The sequence below is a fragment of the Stegostoma tigrinum genome, chromosome 12 (genome assembly GCF_030684315.1).
Source record: "Stegostoma tigrinum isolate sSteTig4 chromosome 12, sSteTig4.hap1, whole genome shotgun sequence".
NCBI classification, from domain to species: Eukaryota; Metazoa; Chordata; class Chondrichthyes; order Orectolobiformes; family Stegostomatidae; genus Stegostoma; species Stegostoma tigrinum.
In genome coordinates, this window is record NC_081365.1 from 17,214,247 (window position 1) to 17,230,398 (window position 16,152).

The 16,152-nt window shown below is 43.4% G+C and overlaps 1 protein-coding gene across 1 annotated transcript in view; it reads left to right on the forward strand.

Moving 5' to 3' along the window:
- Positions 1–5,628: 5,628 nt before the first annotated feature.
- Positions 5,629–16,152, forward strand: part of LOC125457276 (beta-1,3-galactosyltransferase 5-like) — a 42,259-nt gene continuing 31,735 nt past the window's right edge. Inside the window, exons 1-2 of the mRNA XM_048541265.2 lie at positions 5,629–5,729; positions 15,319–15,353. The gene's annotated coding sequence lies outside the window, so the exon portion shown is untranslated. The remainder of the gene's footprint in view (positions 5,730–15,318; positions 15,354–16,152) is intronic.

Below are 16,152 nucleotides of genomic sequence, written 5' to 3' on the forward strand. Positions count from 1 at the left end.
AGACAGGTAAGGATGGCAGTTTCCTTCCCTAAAGGACATTAGTGACTCAGATGGGCTTTTTCCAACAACCGACAATGGATTCATGGTCTTCATTAGACTCTTAGTTCCAGATTTTGTTTTATTGAATTCAAATTCCACCATCTATCGTAGCAGGATTTAAACCCAGGTTCTCAGAAGATCCTCTGGGTCTCTGGATTAAAAGATGACTGTTAATACCACTGGGCCAATGCCTAAGGAGTCCCCAGGTCCCACTCTGACTGTCATGGCAGAAATTATCGCCATCTAGTTTTACCTGGCATATGGGAGAATGGGAAGCCATAAATACATGAGGCAACGTGATTCTGTGCTGAGGACTATATAATAATGGATAGAAACAGACTTCTTCCTTGTACAGGTACACAGGTCAGAAAGGTTTGGAGGAATATGGGCTAAACACAGGTAAATGGGGCTAGTTTAGTTTGGGTCACCTGGTTGGCAGTGATGAGTTGGGCTGAAGGATCGATACAACTCTAACATCTCACCGCTCAACACATGGTTGGAAAAGTGGGACTATTTGTTCACAACACAGGAAGCTGTTCATTGGCCATATCAAATGATTAACCCAATTTTCTCATCATTGTCCTTGTCACCCAGCTGCTGGGAAGGATTCACCTATTGTTTGCAACTTCATTATTTTTGAGCACATGTTTGCTACATTCAATGGCTTAGATCACAGATCATAGAATCCCTGCAGTGTGGAAAGAAGCCCTTTCGGCCCAACAAGTCCACACTAACCCTCAGAACTCCCACACAGACCCATTTCCCCACAACCTACCTGAACTGCACATCACTGAACACTACAGGCAATTTAGCATGACCAAACCACCCAGCCTGTACATCTTTGGACTATGGGAGGAAACTGGAGCACCCGGAGGAAACCCATGCAAACATGGGGAGAATATGCTAACTCCACACAGTCATCCAAGGGTGGAATTGAACCTGGATTCCTGGCACTGAGACAGCAGTGCTAACTACTGAGCTTCAACTAGTAAACTTTACCCAGAGGTGCAGCAGAGTCATTATGTTTATGCAATGTAGAGACGTAACTTTCAAACCATCCTCTTAATATCCACAGATTGCAATGGACAATTCAAGATCTTTACAGGCTTCAGTCACGTACACAGTACCAACTGATTCATCAAATCCTCGGCACGGTTATACATATGAGAAAGAAATTAAATAGCCCAACAAAGATGGTCACTAATCAAATGTGGCTGGACTTAGCAGTAACCTTTCAGAAAGTTCTCCAGCAGTCAGAGTCAGCCAGGGCTCATGTACAAGTCTGCATCTCAGAGTTTAAGTGAAGACCATTAACAACACATCATCATACTGGATAATGGTAACTTGCAATCCTTCAGTGTTAGCTTTTTCCATAGAGACAATCTGTCTTTTTTGATAGTCCTATTATACCAGATACATTCATTCCATTCCCAATCAGGGGTACGAGTTGATTATTGTCTGGCTGACCTTGACTTCTGGAAAAGCTTTTGAAAGCTTTATTTTTGCAGTTTTGTTCACCACACTACAGGAAGGATGTGGAGGCCTCAGAGGATGTAAATGGTTTATCACGATGTTAACAAAGTGTGGATCTGGATGAACACAGCAGGCCGAGCACAAAAGCTGACGTTTCGGGCCTAAAGAAGGGTCTAGATCCGAAACGTCAGCTTTTGTGCTCCTCAGATGCTGCTTGGCCTGCTGTGTTCATCCAGCTCCACACTTTGTTATCTGGGATTCTCCAGCATCTGCAGTTCCCATTATCTCTTTATCAGGATGTTGACTGGATTGAAATATATTTGCTATAAGGAGAGGTTGGACAAGCTTAGATTGTTTTTGCTACAGGCTGTGGGGTAGCCTGAAAGAAGTATAAAATGATGGGTGTCATGGATAGAGAGGGTAGTCAGAGTCTTTTTTTCCTATACATGGAACTATCAAATGCTAGGGGACACAGATTTAAGGTGAGGGGGAAAGTTTAAAGGAGATGAGCAAGGCAAGTTTTTTACAGAGAGGGTGATAAGTGCCTGGAACACCTTTCAGGGAAGGTGCAAGAAGCAGATATGACAAGAACATTTAAGAAGTGGTTAGACAGACATGTGGACAAGCAGGAAATAGAGGGATCACAAGCATATGCAGACAGATGGGACCAGTTTAAAATGGTACCACGATCAGCACAGACCTGGTGGGCCTAAGGGCCTGTTCCTGTGCTGTACTGTTCCATATTCTACATTACTGCTAAGTGTAGTCACATGATGTTAGCAGCCATCTTTGCTGGGCTATCTAATGCCCCCAAAAGGAATTCTGGCCTCTATCTCCGGCTTCAAACTTTATCTTAAGGAACTGGTATCTTGCAGGTGCGTTGTAGTTAAGCTGTTGCGAATTAAATAACTCATTCATCCTTTTTGATTGGTCTCTCCCATGGGAGTTTTGCGAGTGTTCCTTTGTTGTGATGAATGCTACCTCCTCACCCCTCCCCATGTCAAAGAGTAAACGCTATCTGATTTAATTTAATCCCTGTACTACTACAGAATCGGAGACAACAAACTGAGGGAGTGGGAGAATATATGCCATTACTTCCCCTGTTAAATAAAAGGAAGAATGTCAAATTGCAGTCAGTTTACACAAGTGAAAATATTAAGTAATAACTCAGGAAGCTTGATTAGAAAGGATCATTTATATTTGAAAACAAACAGAGCCACTATTAATGGTATACATAGGCCATTGTGAGCTGGGGCACACATTCTACCAACAGATTTTTGGGTCTGCTTTTTTTTTGCTTTCACTTTTTTCCTTTCACTTTTTTCCTGTTTATTCCCTGATATTTACACCATCCCTCTTTAGATTGGATGAGTTAGTACTCTGGAACTGATTTTCAAATTGCTAACTGAATGTAAAACAAGCATTTCAGTGGAAATGAAAATCCAGTCGCTTCTATATCAAGGCAATTGACCTGCAACACTCTCTTTACATCTGGATGGCAAATTGAACATCCACTGCTCCATTAGCACTAAGTATGCATTTTTTTTGTGGTCTCCAGTCCTTCCGGATATAATCCATCAAAGTAGACAAAGCAAGTCTGCACATCCCTGCACCAATTACAGTGCCAGCATTGGCTTTGGATCACATGGTTGCCAGGAAGTAGCTCCATCACACACACAGTGTTAAACTTCAACAACCATCACCGTTTTCTTGCCCCCCACCCCCCTTCACCGTCCGGCCTGGGTCTGCTATATAGAAGGTTCAGGTAATGACCAAGTTTAAACATTTCATTATTTCCAGCAAAAGCGCAAATCAACCTCAACTCTACAAGATAAAAGCAAATTATAATCAACTATAAATATGCATGATAAAACCAAAAGAACTGCGGATGCTGTAAATTATAAACAGAAATTACTGGAAAAGCTCAGCAGGTCTGGCAGCATCTGTGGAGAGAAATCAAAGTTAACATTTCGGGTCCAGTGACCCTTCCCGATTTTTCAGGTGCAAATATTGACCCAAGTTATTTTTAATACGTATCTCCCACTAATCCAGCTGATTTATTGTGGGGTAACAAAACAAGGCTGTAACCCAGTCAAAGGGCTTCGCTTTCAGATCTAGCTGTCCCTTTAAGAAAGCAACGCTGCACAAACACCGAGTCACTGCTTTTCCATTCTGCACATGAGCAGTGCCATGTTAATTGGAAACACAGTGAGATGCTGATACCTGAAGAAAAATGGCAAGTAGTCTTTTGTTTATATCTCTTCTCATAATACTGTCTTCTCGCTTTTCTGTTCTTTTTTCACGCTTGTCTAAAGTGAGACGCTCGAGGGAGAGATGAACATCAGTGCACCTTTCTTCTTGAGGGCACAGTGTGCTCTCCCTGCCTCAGCCTTAGATTCCATTCATGCATTATAGCTACTAAAGATACACACTTATGTCGTTATCATACGTTGAGTCAGAAGTTGAAACCAACCTGAGTATTGCTGCCTAAATAGCCTGATTCATGTGTGCTATGCTATTGTACTTAGGCCAGCCACTAACTAAGACTGGTTAAAGAGCGTACATGCTCAGCCTGCTTTGTCTGAGCTAAAAATAAGCTGTCAAGAGACTTCACGGCTAAGTGATTCCTGCAGCTTCATGTCAAAGTGTTGTGTATCAGCCGTCTTCAGGTCATTGATCTCCATTCGTAGTTCTCAGTATTTTGTCTTATACAAATGTTTTACAATCAACATCCCCCTTTACAGAAGGACTGGTTTGATGTGGTCTTAAAGAAAGGTGTACACGAAAAAAGTGATCCTTTGTACATTAACTTTGTTGCGATGAATGAAGCAACGATTATTGTCAGCCATAATAGGAAGGAAACGAGAAGATGAACCATGATGTTAGCTCCATCAATAAGGGAATCACTACATGGCCAATCAGCATGTCACCCAAGCGACTGTTTCCTAGATGCATCGGATGATGAATATCAGAAAGTGACATGAGCCTTCATAACTCAATTCAGTTGTATCCTGAGTTCTGAGGAAGGGTCATTGGACCTGAAACATTAACTCTGTTTTTTGCCTTCACAGATGATGCCAGACCTGCTGAGCTTTGCCAGCAACTTTGTTTTTGCTCAGTTGTATCCTTACCTGACATTTACAAACACAAGCTTTTGAAGGAGGCAATTAACCAACAGTGTAGAACAGAAATCCTGGCTGGCTTTGCTCTTTTTCACTCCTTGCAAAGGTATGCTGCATGTTGCATTCTCAGCATCCTCCTGACTGACATTTGCTGCTTTCCCGCAGGCCAGAAATTAATACTTTATTTTGATTTGCTCATGGGATGCGGGCATCACTGGCAGGGCCAACATTATTACCCATCAAATCAGCCCTGTTCAGTTGTGATTACATCTCGGGTGAAGTTCCTCCAGTTATTAAGATTCCAGGTAGGGCACTCCAAATTGTCAAACTGTCATGTGAGGAGGAATGAACTGGATCCTGTTCTTTAGTCAGGATTTAGATGTATTTACCGTCACATGCATCATAAATACACCGAAAAGTTTTGCTTGGTGTTACAACTCTGTGGCACCATTTTGAAACACAGAAAATAAAGTAAGGTACAGAATAAAAAGCCAAAAAGTAATGCAAAGAAGTTCATCTTCTCATTTCCTTCTTGTTATGGCTCACTGCGACAAGGTTAATTTGCTCAGGAACTCTTCTTTCATGGATACCTTTCTCTAAGACCAAATGAATTTATATTTTAAAAAGCACTGTTTAACCAGGCTTTCTTGACTTAACAAAAGGGTGGTTTTATTGGTTATTAAACTAGAAAAGAATTAAGCATGGTGCATACAGACACAGTTTAATAATGAGGAGAAAGTCCAACAAAAAGATAAAAGCCAAAAGATATACTGGTTGGTCTCTGGATCATTTGTGAAGAATAGACAGTGGAATGTTAATAGTCAAGCAGTTGTTTTAAAAATTCTTGGCTTTTCAGCTTAATAGAAATCTCCAGAATCTTAGTAGAAATCCTTTACTCCTGTATAATTTTGATGATGATTAGCTGACAGCACTCAGTGAAAGAATCTTCTTCATAGCCTGTTTTCTTTTGACAGGCTGCCTGGCTAACTGTCTTCTGTCAGTCAGAGCATGAGGCTCATTAACCTGAAATGTAGGGGTATCTAGTTGGTGGTTCTTTGACCGTGACCTTCACTTCACACTACTGTGAGAAAACAGGTTAGTAAATATCTGCTCCTGAGCCCACTGGCACACATGAGCACCTCAACTCACTGGAGCACCTCTTCTTCCATTACCATATACAGACCAGGGTTGAATCGGCTTTTAACCCCTGTCCTTGTGTATTTGTGAAAGGCAAAGATACAAAAAATGTCTCTCAACCAGACTGCTGTCTTCCTTCCCAACATGTTCACAATCTGAGATAACTCCCAAGGGATCACATTTAGATTGCAGAGCATTCATTCCTTTTAATTCCATCCCCTTTAAGATTCCTTGACACATTGCCAAGTTCAACATTCCATTCGTTCTCCCCTCATTCTCCCCTCGTTCTCCCTCTCTCGCGCTCTCCCCCTCTCTCGCGCTCTCCCCCTCTCTCGCGCTCTCCCCCTCTCTCGCGCTCTCCCCCTCTCTCGCGCTCTCCCCCTCTCTCGCGCTCTCCCCCTCTCCAGACAATGGAAATGAGAGATGATAGCCTAGTGGTATCATTACTGGATTATTATTCCAGGCACTCAACTAAAGTTCTTGGGACCTAGGTTTCAATCCTGCCATGGCAGATGGTGGAATTTGAATTCAGGACAATATCTGGAATTAAGAATCTAATGATGACTGTGAAACCATTGTCAATTGACAGAAAAACTCGTCTGGCTCACCAATGAGCCTCAGGGAAAGAAATCTGCCATTCTCATTGGCTAGATGTGATTCCAAATCCATGGCAATGTGGTTGACTCTCAACTGCCCTCTGAAATGCTGCCTAGCAAGCCATTCAGTTGCATCCAGCGCTATGAAGTCTGAACAAAGAAATGAAACCAGGCTAATTACCTGGCATCTTTCTAGGCATCAGAAACAACTAGAGCAAAAATAGCCCTATCGATCTTGCAAAGACCTCCTTACTGACATCTGGGGACAAGTCACAAATTGGGCAAGCTGTCTCACAGACTATTCAAGCAACAGCCTGACATATGTCGTACTTATGGAATCATACTTTACAAATCTTCCATCCAAGATGGCAGTGGATTAGGGCTCCTCACCAGAACACATCTACTTTTTTTCCTTCTTGCTTCTTTTGTGGCTGTTTTCTTTCTTTCCTTTGGTTGTTTGGTCTTTGGAACTCGGCTATGGATGCGGTGACAGTGGTGGCTGGGACACTTTGATGTCCTGCCACAAGATGCTGGTGGTAATCAGTGGCACTGTGGTTTCCTCGATGCCTGGAGTAGTGCTGGAGCTGGATTATACAGCAAGACAGCTGACACGGTAATGGAGCATGGAGCAGGTCCGGATGGTGGTAATGGTGGCCGGCGACGAAGGATGGCAGCAGTGACAGTCAGCAGCGAACGATTGCGAAGAATGATGGCAGCAGCAAGTCCTGCAGTGCCCAATGAAGGTCGGCATCAGCAGGCAGCAGCAAGGTCTGAAGTGCCCAATGAAGATTGGCAGCAGCAGGTGGCGGTGAGGGCACCTGGTGAAAACAGGCAGGACTTAGCACAGTGCGAGAAAGCAACAGAGCAAGAGAGAGCTAGCCCTCTTGGGGAAAGACCAGCTTGGAGCATCTGCAAGCCCTTGGCTTAAAGGACTATAATGTTTGACTTTTCAAACTTTAGTTATGTATTTGTTTCACTTGGAGTTATAGAGTCATAGAGCTGTACAGCATGGATACACACCATTTGGTCCAACTCGTCCAAGCCAACCAGATATTCTAAATTAATCTAATCCCATATTCCAGCATTTAGCCCACATCCCTCTAAACCCTTCCTATTCATGTATCCATCCAGATGCCTTTTAAATGTTGTAATTGTACCAGCCTCCACCATTTTCTCTGGCAGCTTGTTCCAGACATGCACCACCCTCTGCGTGAAAAAATTCCCCTTAGCTCCCTTTTAAATCATTCCCCTGTTACCTTAAACCTATGCCGTCTAGTTTTGGACTCCCCCAACCCAGGGAAAAGACCTTGGCCACTCACCCTGTCCATCTCCCTCTGTAAGGTCAACCATCATTCGTGAAAGGGAAAGTAGCCCCAGTCTATTCAGCCTCTGCCTATAGTGCAAATGCTTCAAAACGGGCAACATCCTCACAAATCTTTTCTGAAACCTTTCAAGTTTCACAACACCATGGGGTAACACGGTGGCTCACTCATTAGTACTGCTGCCAGTGCTAACCCGGGTTCGATTCCAGCCTCGGGCGACTGTCTGTGTGGAGTTTGCACATTCTCCCCGTGTCTGCGAGGGTTTCCTCCGGGTGCTCCAGTTTCCTCCCACAGTCCAAAGATGTGCAGGTTAAGTGGATTGGCCATGCTAAATTGCCCGTAGTGTTTAGGGGTGTATACTGTAGGTGGGTTACAAGCGAACAGGTTTGGGTGGGATGCTCTGAGGTTCAGTGTAGATTTGTTGGGCTGAAGGGCCTGTTTCCACACTGTAGGAATTCTAAATTCTAAAAAAATCCTTCTTATAACAGGGAGACCAGAACTGTGCACAATATTCCAAAAGTGGTATAACCAATGTTCTGTACAGCTGCAACATGACCTCCCAACTCCTATATGCAAAACACTGACCAGGAAGGGCAAGGATACCAAATGCCTTCTTCACCCCACTGTCTAGCTGTGACTCCACTTTCAAAGAATTATGAACCTGCACTCCGAGGTCTCTTTGTTCAGCAACACTCCCCTGGACCTTAACATTAAGTCCTGCGCTGATTTGACTTTCCAAAATCCATCAACTCATGTTTATCTAAACTAAACTCTCTCTGCCTTTCCTTGGCCCATTGACCCATCTGATCAAGGTCCATTATACTCTGAAGTAATCTTTGCTGTCCAGTACATCTCCAATTTTGGTGTAATCTGCAAACTTACTAACCATACCTCCTGTGTTTACATCCAAATCATTCATGTAAAATGACAAAAAGCAGTGGACCCAGCACCAATCCTTGTGGCACACTGCTGGTCACAGGCCTCCAAGCTGAAAAGCAACCCTCCACCACTACTCTCTGTCTTCTTCCTTTGAGCCAGTTTGGTATCCACATGGCTAGTTCTCCCTGCATTCCATGTGACCTAACCTTGCTAACCAGTCTACCACGAGGAAGCTTTTTGAACACCTTACTGAAATCCATATAGATCACTTCTATACTGAAAAGATTATCTTGGCTTTTTAACTTATTTCTTTATTTTTCGACTTCTGCAACTACAATTTTGTACAGAGTTACTTTGTACCTGAGACGGCACTGTGTACTGTGACATTGTACACTTCTCAGTGTTCTCTTGTTACCCCATACCTGAGTACACATGGCAATAAAGCCTAAATCTAAAATAAAAATCTTACATACCTTACAATACCCCAGAAAATGCTGTCACCATCCCTGGGTATGTCCTGGTCCCTGACAGGATATACCTGGCAGAGATGGCAGCAAGGTGTATACAGTCAACAGGCTATGCAGGTCCTAACACTGAATCCAGATGCGATGAAATCTCATGACATTAGGTTAAACATGGGCAAATAAACCTAAAACCGATTACCATATACTGTCCTTCCTCAGGTGATGAATCGGTAGTCCTCCATATTGAACAATTTTTGGAGGAAGCATGGAGGGGGAAAGGGAACAAAATGTAAACTGGATGAGGATTTCAATGTCCACCACCAAGAATGGCTCAGCAACAGTATTACAGATTGAGCTGGTTGGGCCCTAAAGGACATAGCTGTTAGACGGGGTCAGCAGCTGATATTGAGGGAACCAACAAGAGGGAAAGACGCACCTGACCTCATCCTAACCAATTTGCTATAGATGCATTAATAATTATATGCAGATTATAAAAGATCAAAAGACAGGAGCAGAAATTAGTCCATTTGGCCGTTCAAGTCTGTCAAACCTTGATCCCCTTGATAATCAAGAACCTGTCTATCTCTGTCTGAAATATACTCAATGACCTGACCTCCAAAGCCTTCTGTAGCAATGAATTCCACTGATCCACCACTCTTTAGCTGAAGAATTTTCTTCTTATCTCCGTTCTAAAGGATTTTCGCTTTACTGTAAGGCTGTGCGTTTCAAGAGGAATGAAAATATACTGGGGAATTAACAGTGGGTGACTTTATTTGTAGGAAAAACAACAGAATAAGGAGAAAAGGGGTGAATAATGCCTTTGAGTTGTACAGGAGAACATTCTTAATCAGAAGGTGTTATGTCGTTTGGTTCCCATAAGTTAGAAATTATCACATTTTAGAATCAAAATGCTGGAGCTTACCTAAGTATATTATCTGCCTCCATGTGGTTGGTAGAGAGATAGACTGATGCATTGTTGTATGACTGCAATGCAGCAGTGAAATGCAACACTCCAGGATATATATTTACATTGCAATTAGTTTCCAGCCCTCAGCGGTAACAATGTACGATCCTTTCTTGAAGAAAATATAATACTTTTATGTCACTCTAACTTTCTTTTATATGTCACTTTAACTTTCTTTAACCAAACTCATGAAGATTAGAAGCCAATGTGTTTTAATACAAACTGAACCCTTTCTACACCTGGTCATAGTGTGAAACCTACGCATTTGTGCATGAATAATGACAAACTTTACTGAACATAACTATGCACAGAGGACATTCAGAGGGGACGTCTCACTTACATACCCAGGCTCCAGTCTTTTTTTTTCCTTTATTCAATCATGAGATGAGGGCATCACTGGTCAGGCAGCATTTATTGCCCATTCCTAATTGCTCAGAGGGCAGTTTAGAGTCAACCACATTTCTGTGGGTCTGGAGTCACATGTCGGCCAGACCAGTTAAGGATGGCAGTGTCCTTCCCAAAAGGAAATTAGTGAACCAGATGGGTTTTTCCAACAATGCACACATGGTCATCATTAGACTCTTAATTGCAGATTTTTATTGAATTTAAATTCTACCATCTGCCAAGGCAGGATTTCAGCCCCTGTCCCCAGAACATTATCGGGGTCTCTGAATTGACAGTTCAATGATAATACCATTAGGCTAATGCATCCCCTCAGTCCCAGATGATCCGACCTCACTATGACTCAGCTCCTTTGAAGTTGCCATACCCACAGAAAAGGCACAATTCCCCTACTTCTTTTACATTACCCTCTATTACAATTATTAATTAACCATGAAAATTTAACTGCACTCAACTTTGTCTTACTCTGCAACCCAATAGGTCTCTTTTGCTACAGGCATTAATCTCCAGTAGTGTCCAGTTGTCTTGGAGGATGTGAGGAGTGTCTGTGCTTTCTTATCATTTTCTTGATAGGCAAGCATATTGGTACAGTGGAATAGTAGCTTCCCTTTTGTGGTTGACTACCTTCAGTGTTGACATCTTTTTTTTAACCTCTCTTCTCTGTTCCATATAATTTGGCTGGCCATTTGGATTACCCATATATCAGAGATAATGGGAACTGCAGATGCTGGAGAATCTGAGATAACAAAGTGTGGAGCTGGATGAACACAGCAGGCCAAGCAGTATCTTAGGAGCACAAAAGCTGATATTTCAGACCTGGACCCTTCATCAGAAAAGGGAGAGGGGGAGACAGTTCTGAAATAAATAGGGAGAGAGGGGCAGGCGGATTGAAGATGGATAGAGGAGAAGATAGGTGGAGAGGAGACGGACAAGTTAAAGGGGCGGGGATGGAGCCAGTAGAGTTAGTGTAGGTGGGGAGGTAGGGAGGGGATAGATCAGTCCGCGGAGGACGGACAGGTCAAGGGGGTGGGAAGAGGTTAGTAGGTAGGAAATGAAGGTGTGGCTTGAGGTGGGAGGAGGTGATAGGTGAGAGGAAGAACAGGTTAAGGAGGCAGGGATGAGCTGGGCTGGTTTTCGGATGTAGTGGGGGGGAGGGGAGATTTTGAAGCTTGTGAAATCCACATTGATGCCTTGGGCTGCAGGGTTCCCAAGTGGAATATGAGTTGCTGTTCCTGCAACCTTTGGGTGGCAGCATCGTGGCACTGCAGGAGGCCAATGATGGACATGTTGTCTAAGGAATGGGAGGGGGAGTTGGAATGGTTCGTGACTGAGAGTTGCAGTTGTTTATTGCAAATTGTGCGTAGGTGTTCTGCAAAATGGTCCCCAAGCCTCCGTTTGGTTTCCCCAATATCGAGGAGGCCACAGCAGGTACAGTGGATGCAGTATACCACATTGGCAGATGTGCAGGTGAACATCTGCTTGATGTGGAAAGTCTTCTTGGGGCCTGGGATGAGGGTGAGGGGGGAGGTGTGGGGGCAAGTCTAGCACTTCCTGGAGTTGCAGGGGAAAGTGCCAGGTGTGGTGGGGCTGAAGGGGAGTGTGGAGTGTCAAGGGAGTCCCAGAGAGAGTTGTCCCTCCGGAAAGCAGACAAGGGTGGGGATAGAAAAATGTCTTTGGTGGTGGGGTCGGATTGCAGATGGCGGAAATGTCGGAGGATGATGGGTTTGTTCCGGAGTTTTGTTAGGTGGTATGTGAGGACAGAGGGATTCTCTTCTGGCGGTTATCGTGGGGACGGGGTGTGAGGGATGAGTTGCATGAAATGCAGAAGATACGGTCAAGGGATTTCACAAGCTTCAAAATCTCCCCTCCCACCATTGCATCCCAAAACCAGCCCAGCTCTTCCCTGTCTCCCTAATCTGTTCTTCCTCTCACCTATCCCCTCCTCCCACCTCAAGCCACACCTCCATTTCCCACCTACTAACCTCATCCCGCCCCCTTGACCTGTCCATCCTCCCCGGACGACCCATCCCCTCCCCACCTCCCCACCTTCACTCACATCTACTGGCTCCATCCCCACCCCTTTAACTTGTCTGTCTCCTCTCCACCTATCTTCTCTATCCATCTTCGATCCACCTCCCCCTCTCTCCCTATTTATTTCAGAATCCTCTCCCCTCCCCCCTTTTCAATGAAGAGTCTAGGCCCAAAACGTCAACTCTTGTGCTCCTAAGATGCTGCTTGGCCTGCTGCGTTCATCCAGCTCCACACTTTGTTACCCATACATCATTTGGCTTCCTTCAGACTCTTACTGCCATTTGCCTCCAATTCCAAATGCTTCAACATTGCTTCCACCACATTGTAATGTGACATCTACTCTCTTGTGATTGAGCACCCAACACTACCTCCTCCTTTGTATCAACATGCCCCAGAATATCAACACACCCCTCCCTAATTGTGCCATCATTCATGTCATTGTCCTTGATGAATGCCAATGTGGAGAACTCATTAAGGACTGTCATGGTAATTACAAATTTCACGATAGAATTAGCATTAACACTAAAGACTCAGAGTCAGGCTGTCATGGATAAGAGCAAGTTCTTTATTTCAGACTCCGCGCAGAGGACGCGTTCCTCCCACTACTTGAATAAGAACAAGGCGCGCCCCACACTTAACTTCACCAGGTTTTATACTTTTGCTGGTACTCGACAGGTTACATCAAGACTTACACAATTAACAAACTGGTACAATTCAATACCTTATACGGTATTCTTTAGCAATCTTAACTAATCAGTGCCATATACGGGATTCTTAATTATCTCAACCGTCCACTTCTCTATCTTGCTCCTGTTGCAGTCAGCTTTTGCAGCCCTTAGCAATTTACTTCCTTATCTTGCTCGAGCAATGTGTTTTGCAAAGCCTAGCAGCAGCTTGGTAGCTCTCCTTAGCTCACATATTTCTGCAAGTTCTCCTAGCTAATTTCTTAAAATACTGTCAATGGCTGATCATCCAAAATTTTCCATTACAGGACTTCACCCGCTCCCTCTGGCTCCATGCGTAAAGTCCTTCCTTTGTCTATGAATGGACTACCCTTTCCCTCGCTGCCCTCTTGCTCCTAATACACATATAAAGTGCCTTGAATTCTCTTTAATCTTACCCGCCAAGGTCATTTCATGACCCACTTTTAGCCCTCCTAATTCCTTTTTTTAAATTCTTTCCTACTTCCTTTAAATTTTTCAAGGGCCTTGTCTGATTTCAGTTTTCAAAACCTTCCATATTCTTCCTCTTGACATCACACCAGCATAACATGAAATGTTAAACGAGTTGTTCAATCCAGGAAAATGCAGCCACAAACTATATTCACTGTGTGACTGTCATTGTGATAAGTGCTTATGGTGACTGTTCAATAGCCTAATGTCTGTGCAGACACGACCCTAAAACTCTATAGAGGTTCAATGTGAAAAATGTAACTATGTGTCACCAGAAGGTTCAGTTTGCAATTAAATTTACAGATTGTTGATAATTAGTGCTATGTTTTCCCAGATCTTATAATTAGTTTAAAATTGTCTGTAAGAAATTGTTGGTGCTTTAGTGATAATGGGAACTGCAGATGCTGGAGAATCCAAGATAACAAAGTGTGAAGCTGGATGAACACAGCAGGCCAAGCAGCATCTCAGGAGCACAAAAGCTGATGTTTCGGGCCTAGACCCTTCATCAGAGAGGTTACTTTTTTCCTGCTTAGAATGAATTTCAGGTTCAGCTGGAGAAGAGAAATTGAGCTCAAATGTTAACTCTGTTTCTTTCTCCACAGACCTGCTGAGTTTCTTCAAAATTTTCTGCTTTTATGCAAGAGGTCAGGATGCATGTCAGTGCAAATGAGAATATCAATTAAGGAAAAGTATAAAAATAAGAAAACTATGCCAGATCATTAGAAAACACTGGGCTAAACTTATGGACAATTCTCAGCACCACGTTTTATGAATGATGTCAAAGCCTTAAGACACTGTATAGGGGAGGTTTGTCAGGATGATACCGGGATTAAGGCTTTAGCTATATGGAGAGATTGGAAAAACTGCACATTGCTCTCCATGAAGCATTAAAGCTGTTGATTAATTAGGTAGAGTTTTGTTTGTACAGTTAGGTAAAAATCTACTTCCTCTGACAAAAGAGAATTTAAATAATTGGCAGAATAACAAGAAGGGTAATATGGAGAATATGTTTTCTCAAAGACAGAGCTTTGTTAATATTTAAAACACATTTCTTACAAGTCTGGTGGAGATGCCTTGTGAAGTTTCTAAAGGCAAGTGGCTATGATGTATTTACGAGTGCAAAAATGCAAGGTTAGGATTTTTTTGTATTCATTCACAGGATGTGGCAGGATGTGGCATTTTATTGCCCATTCCTAATTGTCTAGAGGGCAGTTAAGAGTCAACCGTATTTCTCTGGACCTGGAGTCACATGTAAACCAGACCGCATAAGGACAGCAATTTCCTGCCCTAAAGGACAGTCGTGAACCAGTGGCTTTTTCCCCAGCGATCAACAACAGTTTCATGATATTCATTGGACTCTGAATTCCAGATGTGTTCTTGAATTCAAACTCCACCATCTGCCATGGGACTAACATCAGGTCCTTGATCTCAGATTGACAGCCCAGTGAGAAAACCACAAGGCTTTTGCCTCCCCTAAAATGGCAATGAGAAGTAATGGGTATATTGCTCCATGCTACCCCACCCGCTTTATCACTACCCACACCCAAACCTTACAACACATTTCCAGAGATCCCTGTAATTTACCACCATAATGTCAAATTCCAAGCTCTGAGCATTTCCACTGCCATTCACTGGTACATACAACTCTACAAAGTTCAGTCCAGAGCCCAAGAAGGCTCACTGGGCCTGAAAGATTAACTCTGCTTTCTCTCCACAGATGCTGCCAGACTTGCTGCTTGGAATGAATTTCAGGTATTTTTCCAGCAATTCTGTTTTTGCTAATGCTCTGAGAATATGGGTTCAAGTCCTACAATCCCAATCTAAATGCAGTTACTAAATCTGGAATTGAAATCTAGTCTCTGTAACGACAACCACAAAACTACCATCCCAAGTAATAAAAATGTACCTAGGCTTTCTGTGTAGGAGCCGTAGAATCGTTACTGTGTGGAAGTGGGCCATTCAGCCCATCGGGTCCATGCCAACCACCCAAACACCATCCTTCCCAGACCCGCCCTATCCCTGTAACCCTGCATTTCACATGGGTAATCAACTTAGCCTGCACATCCTTGGGCACTGTGGGTAATTTAGCATGGCCAATCCACCTAGCCTCCACATCTTTGGACTGTGGGTGGAAACTGGAGCACGCAGAGGAAACCCATACGGACACAGGGAGAATATGCAAACTCCACACAGACAGTCACCTGAGGGTGGACTTGAAGCCAGCTCCCTGGTGCTATGAGATAGCAGTGCTGCCTACTGAGCTATTACGCCATCCACTGCCATCCTGATCTGGTTTGGCCTACATGTGACTCCAGATCAAGAGCAATATGACTGACTCCTACGCAGTCTCTTAAAACTGTCTAGCAAGCCACTTGAACACCCTTAAAGATGGACAAAAAATGACACCCACAACCCATGGAAAAAATTTGAAATGAATAAAATGTGTGACTCCATACCCTAGTTTTCATGTCATAAAGCTTTGCATTGAAGCTACTAATTAAGTGGTATTTGCAACCATTGTCATTGTTTTTGTAAGCCACATCAGCTGCTT